The sequence below is a fragment of the Chelonia mydas genome, chromosome 2, assembly GCF_015237465.2.
Source record: "Chelonia mydas isolate rCheMyd1 chromosome 2, rCheMyd1.pri.v2, whole genome shotgun sequence".
Lineage (NCBI taxonomy): Eukaryota > Metazoa > Chordata > Testudines > Cheloniidae > Chelonia > Chelonia mydas.
This window is the reverse complement of record NC_057850.1, coordinates 211,698,208-211,708,122: the sequence shown is the minus strand read 5'-3', so window position 1 is coordinate 211,708,122 and position 9,915 is coordinate 211,698,208. Positions and strand designations below refer to the sequence as shown.

Genomic DNA, 9,915 nt, shown 5'->3' with positions numbered 1-9,915 from the left:
AGGGGACTCATTCCTCTAGGTCACACTGCAGTCACTCACAGAGAAGGTGCAGCGAGGTAAATCTAGCCATGTATCAATCAGAGGCCAGACCAACCTGCTTGTTTCCAATAAGAACAATAACTTAGGTGCACCATTTCTTATTGGAACCCTCCGTGAAGTCCTGCCTGAAATACTCCTTGCTGTAAAGCCACCCCCTTTGCTGATTTTAACTCCCTGTAAGCCAACCCTGTAAGCCATGTCGTCAGTCGCCCCTCCCTGCGTCAGAGCAACGGCAGACAATCGTGCATCTGAGTTGAGAGTGCTGTCCAGAGCAGTCACAATGGAGCACTCTGGGATAGCTCCCGGAGGCCAATACCGTCGAATTGTGTCCACAGTACTCCAGATTCGACCTGGCAAGGCCGATTTAAGCGCTAATCCACTTGTCAGGGGTGGAGTAAGGAAATCGATTTTAAGAGCCCTTTAAGTCAAAATAAAGGGCTTCATCGTGTGGACGGGTGCAGGTTTACATCAATTTAATGCTGCTAAATTGGACCTAAAGTCCTAGTGTAGACCAGGGCTCAGAGTCTGGTGCTATGTGATTTATCTGAACAAATGTAAATAAGAAGCATAGCTCAAACCGAAAATAGCACACACTGAATACTGACAGAGAATGACCACAGTGAAGTGTAGAATGAAAACAATATTGTGAATATTTAGGGCTCCATCCTGCAACTCTTAATCCTTGGGGTCAAAGGTATAACTCACGTGGGTAAACCACCCTCAAGTAAGTATGGGTTGTTTGATCAGGTCCTTAAATTGAGGGTAACAAAGAGTTTGAATGGCAATTCCTTTTTAAACTTGTGTGGGCTGGTGGACTGAAGAAAAGGTGAGAAATACCCTTTTATACCATACATCATACCAGCATATTGCATAGTATATTTTTCACTGTAAAAGCTAATTATAGGTTATACTGAATGCTGTGTGATGCTTCCTGATAAGCAGGGCATTAAGTCTAAAAATATCCTGTATGTAACAATTGCAGTTTCAGCTATGAGATAAAACTATCCACTCTGGGTTTATTCTCCCTTTTCAGTGTATACTTGTGAAAGTAAAAATTACCTCTATACTGGGCATATACTAGAGATCAATGATCGGCTGGGGCTAATGGCCCAATGCATAGCCTTGATGTATCAACTCTTCCCAGGCAGATATTAATCCCCAGGAAATCCTCAGCACCTCAACTTGTGCTACTTAATTAGCATTAAAACAAATATGATAGTTTTGAACTATTTCAGTACCACTAGTGATTAAAGCTTCAACTTTCACCTTTTTCTTTCTGAAACATTTTACAGTTTAGTAAAATTGAAAGCCTGCTAGTTGAGAGATACTCTGGATCTCACATATTGATGATTAAGTGCTAGCTTCATTCTTGTTTGAAATCAATAGAGTTCTCCTGCTGGGCCAACTGATAGAATTATGCAGTTAGGTTCTAAAAACATAATGGATTCCTCTGAAAATATTGATCCAATAATCAATAAAGATAATGATCTCTGTTAAATAACATATTTAATGCCAGGATAAAACATTTTTGGTTAAAAATCTTGCATTTCATGTCATATCAGCACAGCATCTATGTCACAGTTATTGCTGTACTCATTTTTATATTGCAAAAGTTGGTTCTCCTTCACATCCTGTGACTAACAAAATCAGCCCTGAGCAGGTGAAATGTTCTCCTAAAGAACTCAATCACCTCTAGGTATTGACCTGTTTTCTGTGTAGTTAAAGTAGCCTTTATGTTCATTGGTTTATTAAGAAGACCATGCATTTACCTGTTAGTTCAAATAGGACAAATAATTCATAGCAAATAATGCAAGTGAATTTGGCCTGTTCTTCTATTTATGAATCGTCTGAAAATAGCTGATTTGATTTCTCAAATATAATCTTTATTCAGAATTATTCACTGAATCATTTATTTCTTGGTCTGGAGCTTTCACACAAACAGTTCTTTGTGGGAATTCAATTCTGAAATTTGAGTTGTATTGGGCACAGAGGGCATAGGCCATTTTTCTGCTCTCAGACTGGATGAGTTTAACTTTAACAATTAGGTTTTTGATGCAAATACACATATTACCAATATAATTATTTGTTTTATGTTAATGTTCTCCACTATTCATTTAAAATTCCCTGTTCCTGCAAACATGCCCGCTAGTAATCTCATTTACTAGAATTCTCTCAGAAAGTGAATACAAAAGGCACTTGTCAGTCACAACACATTCATTTAGGGCTAGATTAAGCCTTTAGGCTCAGCCCTGAATGTAGGGCAGCATTCAGCAGCGCTGCCTCCAGAAGAACACAGGTGGGAATTGTGACTCCCAGGCCTGGCTCACACTAAATCAGTACAACCCCTAATGTGGATGCAGTTATATTGGCATAAAGGTACCTCATATCGGTATCACTTATTCCCATTTCCTTATGGGAACAAGCCTTATGAGTATAAGCACATTGTGATCGGGTGACTATATCCTATGTGGCAGTGGCCACAAAAATGTTAATGGGTAGAGTGGCTACCTCCCCACCTGCAGCTAATTAACTGACTAGCAACTGCTGTGATAAAAGGCTACCACTTGGGTAGAAGGAAAGTTTCCAGAGAGGCCATGAGAACCTTGAAGAAGGGTCTCAGCAGTGGTTGACCAGGAGCTGCCTAAGGCACAGACCCAGCAATCCCAGAAGGAGTACGGTGAGATTGCTGGGAGCAGCTGAGAAGATTTCAGTTCCTCCAACCCACAAGGTGAAAAAGAAGTGGGGTTTTCAAGGCCCATGTTGTAAGGCCATTTTTACGACAGTGAGTTAAAGAGCAGCTGGCATAAGCCGGAAAACCAAGCGAATGGGGTCTTAAAGGGCCAGCGTACCCTCCATATACCCAATCTACAGTGTACACTATAGGTAGAGAGGAGAGGGACTGTGTCCCCTCAGGTGCCCATATAGCACTATAACTGTGCATATACCTGGAGGGTTGTACTGCTTTAACTATATCAGTTTGTGAACTCATAGTTAAAGTGGTACAGAAAATGTGTTTAGACATGCACTGTGTTCTGACACTGAGTCAGAGAGTCACAATTCCCCACCAAGTCTCTTGCTTTGGAGGGAAAATAATGCACTGCAGCCCTGAAAAGGGGTGCTGCTTACTTCTTGTCCTGTGCCTAGACAGCTCCACCCATTCCCCCTCATGCTCCATTGCCTCCCACCCCCTTATTTCATGGGGAGAAAAAACAGCAGCCCAGTGGACCTAGAGCTGTTATCTGGTAGTCTTAATGCAGCCACATGGGGTTGTAGAAGGTGTTGCCTATTCTCTCATACTCTTCTTCACAACCATGTTAATGCTAGTGTAAGTCTACCGCTTAAATACTGAATTATACTGAGTAAGTTTTGTGGATGTTTATATGGAGCACCGCCCAAGAGTAAGGAGCAGCAGGGGAGAAAGCACAAAGGTGCTTATTTGAAATTAGTGAGCACAAATTTTCATAACTTTATTTTTAGTCTTTTTTCAGTTCTAATTAATATAAATGGAAACTGTACATGACGTAGTCATGGGTGTATTTGGGATCAATAGAAAGGGTGCATTAGTCTTTAGTCCTACTCTGTTCTGTACAGTGTGTAATCTCCTGGAACAACATAAGTGATGTTTATCTATCCACAGGCCTGGAAAGTGTCTGGATAAGGATGACAATAATAAATAATTATTTAAAAAAAAAACATTTAAAAAGAATTTTAGCAAAGATTTTCTAGCTCCGATAGAAATTAATATGGGATATATGTAATTAACAGAGGAAATTTACATTTTTACACTGGTGACTCTGAGCTTGATTTCTAATATGGGCTAATCAAAGAACAATGTTTCCCCAAAGAGACAAATTTTCAAAGGGATATCAACCATGCTTCCAAAATTAAGGGTACATATTTCTATAACCATCATAGGTTATCACACAAGGAATCTTATATTTGGTAGTGAAAACTTCATGTGCACTTGCAGATCAGATACTTGTGTGTCTTAAATACCCGATCTGGATTAGCAAATATCAGTTGCACTCAGAAGTCAGAAAAAATGCAAGCACAATTTGAGAGACCAGTTGTGAAACATGTGGCCGTAAAACTCATTATGTGAGCTGGAGAACCAGCAATGTGAAAATGGCGTTTTACTCTCATACATGATAATGAATGCACATCAGATTGCTGGGCGCTGATTCTCTTCTCACACCAGTTTTACACTTGTGTAACTCCATTGATTTAAATGGAATTGTGCCAAGTGTGCAGCCGTCAGAGTGACCAGAGAGCAAGTGTGAAAAATTGGGACAGGTGGTGGTGGGGGGAAGGCTGTAATAGGAGCCTATATAAGAAAAAGACCCCAAAATTGGGACTGTTCCTATAAAATCTGGACATCTGGTCACCCTAGCAGCAGTGTGAAAGAATCAGGCCCTTGCTCTTTTCAGTAGGTTAAACAATAGCTTGCATTAACATTATGATATGCTTCTTCAGTGCACTAATGGCTGTATTTGGGCCACCTGATATATCTAAATTATCCATGTGCAAGTCAAAATGCAGGAATGGTTGAGCAGTTTCTTTTCAATTATTGCAAAACTCTATCCTAATAATGCTGGAAAACTCACAGTCAGTGGGAGTCTTGATTTCAGGGGGGCTTGGACTGGATTCCCAATGAGGAAAGACCAGTATTATAAGGCATACTTTTGGTTGGTCAAATATTACTCCTACAAGCACTATTTTATGTGAATCCCAATGAGCATGTCCTTCAAATTTCAGGTATTACATAGAAAGATATAAGTAGTCAGAGATTAAAGCAGATATTTCCATGGCTTAAGGAACACTGTATTTTCTGTTTTATAAACATTCCCACTTCTTCCTGTGGGTCTGAGAAATCTGCTCTAGAGTTGGATAAAATTGTTTTGGTGAATAATTAATTCACCAAAAAATGAAGTTTCAGGGTAACTGAAACTATTTGTGAATAGAAGTCAAATTTGGTGGATTGTTTTAGCCAAATACAAATGAGGAAAATAATTTCTAAAAAAGTCAAAACAGTTAATTTCAACATTGTCAAAATAAACCATTTTGACATTTTGTTTCAAAGCAAACTGTTTCAAAATGTTTTTTTTTTTGAATCAACATTTTACTTTAAAAATGTCCATTCAAATTGACATTTTGTTTAGAAAATGTTGATTTGACTCAACCTGCAATAAATTCTTTTCTTTCTTTTTTTTGGGGGGTAGGAGAGAGGCAATAAAAAAAAATCAGTTTCTGTTTGAAACAAAACAATTTGGGAGGTAGCATTTTCCCAGTCTTGCCAGTGAACCAAAAAAATCAATAATTCACTCAGCTCTAATCTGCAATGTTGAAGAATAATCCTCCCAAATTGCTATGGTAGGCAACCACCAAGTCTTTCCTGTAAGGATACATTTATTTCCCCATGTATCTAATGAGACATCTCCAGATAGCAGGTTTCCTTCTGCAATTGCGTGCACGTGAAGCTTAACCGAACAAAGAACAGAACAAAAACAAGCAAGATATTGGGCACATGATCCACTAACAAATTAATATAACACACTGGAAACAATGTATTTATTCCCCCTACTTTTTAAACTAATGTTCTCTGTTATTTTCAGTGTTTTCCTACAATACATTTTGTGGATGTCACTGATACAAATCTTGTACAGCTGAGCTAGGTAGGGTTATAACTATACTTTTCTGGCCCTCAGGCTGCTTAATCTTGGCAATCTTCTGCAGTTTGCTATCAATGTTCAGCTTGCAATACTCCTGTAACCCCCAAGAAGAGATTTTAGTATTCAGTAGTATGTTTGTTTGTTTTAATGTCTTCTATCTTCAAAAGGATTTTCACTTTATTTTATGTGGTGATATTCTGTAAGTGCTACCATATATCGTCTTGTCTCAGATGTTTTCTCATGTAAAATATAGCACCATCCACTGGCACTAGTATAGTTAAGATCTGATAGCTTTCCAATTTAAACTCCTAATTTAAGTGTTTTAATAACTTGTCTGTAAAAATTCACTGTGGGCTGAAAGGTGTCATTAGTGATTAGTGAATTTGAAACAGAAGGCAGGTGGCTTAGCTGAACGTATTGGCTAAATGTATCCCTGATTCAACTCTACAGGTTTATGTATTTTCCACTTTGAATGCATCTAGGAAAATCTATATCGAAGTCACCCTTGAGATTATTGCTATTTAATTCATATTGTCTATGTTATGAAACTTCTACATTGTTGCTAAAAGAGGCTGTGTATACAGTTTATTTCCTAGGAGGTAAAATTCTATTAATATATAATCAGCATCAAGTGTAATATTAACCTTAAGCCTCTCAATATATTGGGTCAAACTTTCCAAGCTATATGTCTCAGCTGCAGACAACATGCATACGTAAACCAGAACCTTGTTCTCCCTTAACAAGTCTATGTTTGCCAAAAGTTTCCTGTAACAGGGGCCTTGGAGGGCCAGGTGGCCTAGTGGTTGAGTGCTTGACTTCTAGTCACCTGCTTCCCTGGTTCCTCAGTCTTTAATGCAAGGGGGCAAGGGGACCCAGGCCCACACACTCCACTGAGTCCCAGCCCAGGGCCCTGCGTAAGTCAACCCCTGACTAGGGGACTTCCCAGCAGGAACTCTATGTCCACTACCCTGAGCTACTTCCTTCTGCTGTCCCTTCAGTTTGGGGCATGGCGCATATATTCCAAGTGGCTTGACTCTAGTAGTGCCCCATCATGGACCTTGGACAGCTTTCTGTTCTTCCCCTCAGGTAGAGAGGCAGCTCGCTCGTACCTCTTCACTAGTCAGCCCCAAACTGAACCAGGCTCTCTCCTGTTCTCTACCTTCGATAACCTGCTGTGTGGCTAGCTGAGCCCAAAGGCTATCTTTAACCCCTTCTGTGCTGGTGCATGGTTTCTCTGCTTCATCACATTATCTGAATACCACAAATTGCTTACTCTAAATCAAGAGAACTATTGTGGTACCTCAAATACCTCTGGGATAGTATTTGGTGGATACTGAGTTTTTAATGGCAACCATTGCAACAACAAAAATTAGCTGTTGGGGGAAAACCTCTCTTTGGTGCTCAGATAGAGTAAATTGGCCAGGTTTTGAGGATTTTTAGGGAGAAAACAGGGAAGGAATTATGCCCCTTAATAAGATTTGCTTCAGGAAGGAAATTCCAGCCTTATGGAAGGAGTGACCTCCAGTACCTCTCTCATTGTGAGCAAAAAATGACGATGATGATGATGCAATTTAAGTATCTATTATACTTTATGTGCTAAATTTTAGTAAAAAGGAACCACCTGCTGGACCACATCAAAGTTAGTATTTTGTTTAATTTTTTTAAAAAAATGTTGCCATAAACATAAACAAAGTAGAGTCACAGTAAATCCCTGTCAACTTGCCAAGTGTCTTTTATAAAAGAAATACTTTAAATCCACAATAAACCCAAAAGTATAATACTAAGATTGAATTTTCATCCATAACTTACTCTATTTTACTTACTTGCTTCAGGATAGATATTCTGTAATTGGATTATTCACTGTTAGGGCCTGAGTGAAACACAGGATCGTCACGGACAGTATGAGCCTGTTGCAAGGCGAGTTTACCCTGTTCCCCTTTGGGGTGGGGTAAGGGTGTTGTAGTCCTGCAGCTAAGTCTATCTGGCTATCCTTATCTTTAGGGCAGTAGGGTATAATGGTCAGTCTATAAGGCTGCCCCTCTCCACAGGGCTGTGTGGCCTAGTGGCCAAGATCAATACGATTGCCCTTTTCTGCAGGGTGGTGTGGCCCAAGGACTAGAATCAGTAAGACAGCTCCTCTCCACAGGGCTGTGCGGCCTAGTGACCAGAGTCAATAAGGCTACCCTTCTCCTCAGGACTGTGAAGCCTTGTGGCAAGTCAAAGAAGTGGGCTGACACCTGGAGGTGGTGGCAGTCAGAGTAGGGGAACCCAGGCCCTCCCTACTCAATCGGGTCCTAGCCCAGGGCCCTGGCAGTGGTGAGTGTGCTTGCCATTGAGTTAGCAGAGATCCGACATGTTGACTTAATGTCCAGTTCTATAACCAGTCCACTGTCTAGTTCTCCTAGGCCACTTTCTACCATGTCTCCCAGTGCAGTTGTCCGGATGTCTCTGGGGTCTCTAGGTTCCTTGGCTTGTGCTACTCCCGGCAACTGCAACTTTTTTGAGGAATCTGACTGTCCGCCTGTGTCTCAGCACCTCTGACTTCTGCAGTTTGGGACTTCAGCAGTACCTAGACTGGGGCCTGCATTGTGCATCCTCCCTTCTCAACGGTCAGCCCCAACTGAGCTGATCTGCTCCCTTTTATACCAGTACTCTGTTGGAGCATGGCCAGCAGGGACAAGGGGGCATGGGTTCTGCTGCCAAGAGTGCAGGTTTAATCCCTTCATATCCAGTGCGGGGTAAGTATACCCCATCACAGAGCCAATTAATATTTAGAAGGGGTTCACCTATAGCAATATATAGAAATATAAAATATAATTCAAAAATAATATTTTTGAAACAAAAAGTCATTTCAAAATGAAAAACTGAACCATTTTGTTCAAAAAAAGTCAAAATGGAATGTTTCAACATTGTCAGAACTCTTTTCTCATTTTTCTCTCAATGAAATTCCAACAAAATTAATCCAGTTTTGCAAAGCATTTCTATTTCAGTGGGCCTGCATATTCCAACAGAGTATTGGTCTGCCAAAGTTTCTCTAACCAGCTCTGCTTCTGATGAGCTTCCTCTGGAGGTGCTTTGTCCTCAGTGCAGAGCGGTGACTAAATGACAAAGTCAAGTCCATAGGATTTTGCGGTATAATTTTGATCTGACTCCTGGATGATCTTGGCTTCTCTCAATCTCCCAAATGATGTTTCTTCATGTAAATTCCTCAGATCTGTGAGGTAATGTAAATCAGTTCATTTCCAATCTGTGATTTTTACCTTGAGGTGCCAGATATTGTGGTGCTTGACTCTGGGTAAAAAGAGAGCATTCCTGGCTCAACCTTGGATATAAATACCCCCCCCCCCTTTTTCTTCCAGTCACCTCTGCAGGAACAGCAAGTCCCCCCACCAACCTAATCTGGCTGCCTGTTTCCTGCTACTTATGTGGAGCAGACAACTCTCTGGGGAGAGGGAGCCTTGAAAGAGCAACAACCCTTTTCCTTCCAGCCTGCTGGACAAGACACCTTGCAATTAAAGAGAGCAATTCCCCTTCTCCATTAACTGCCCTACCGCTTTAATATGTGGCCAAGGGCATTTTAAGTATTGAAATCTTCTTCTCAGTACAAATAACAGAGAAGCTTGAATTGTTCTCTCTTGTACTGTTTTATATAGTGGAGCTAGATTAAAAAAATACATAACCAGTGCTAAAATACATTAGAAAGAAGGGTGAGTGAAAAGATCGCATCTACAAGGGCACAGCAGCCTATCAGGAACTTAACTACATGACAGTTCTGAAAGCAAATCTGCCAATAGCATCTGGGGAGTCAGCCAAGATGCCAGATGCTATCCGGAAAAGAATATCCTCTCCTGTTTGGCATTTTGGGTCCCTTGGGTACCACTCAAAGACAAAAAGGTCCAGTGTATTTCACTGAACAATATGCTGCAGCTCAAGCACTTTCAATGTTGTTGAAAAGACTTCATACTTCATACAAAATACTGAATAACGGTAGTGCTGAAGAACACAAACGCTAACATACAAAGAGAACATACAAAACAAAAGCATATTTCCAATCTAGTTCTATTCTTATATTAAATATGGGAATCGGAGAAGTTCAAGTGCAGCTCATGGTCCTGTGGTGGGGAGACAGCTAAAGCTAATGGAGTGACCCCAACCATGAATTTGGCCAAGGGTATTCATTTTGAAATCAGTTTGCTGATGTGTGAAT

At 40.5% G+C, this 9,915-nt stretch overlaps 1 long non-coding RNA gene across 1 annotated transcript in view; it reads left to right on the top strand.

The window, feature by feature from the left end:
* The first annotated feature begins 2,646 nt into the window (after window positions 1-2,646).
* LOC122464340 overlaps window positions 2,647-9,915 on the top strand; it is a 32,959-nt gene continuing 25,690 nt past the window's right edge. Inside the window, exon 1 of the long non-coding RNA XR_006288283.1 lies at window positions 2,647-2,767. This is a non-coding gene — a long non-coding RNA (uncharacterized LOC122464340). The remainder of the gene's footprint in view (window positions 2,768-9,915) is intronic.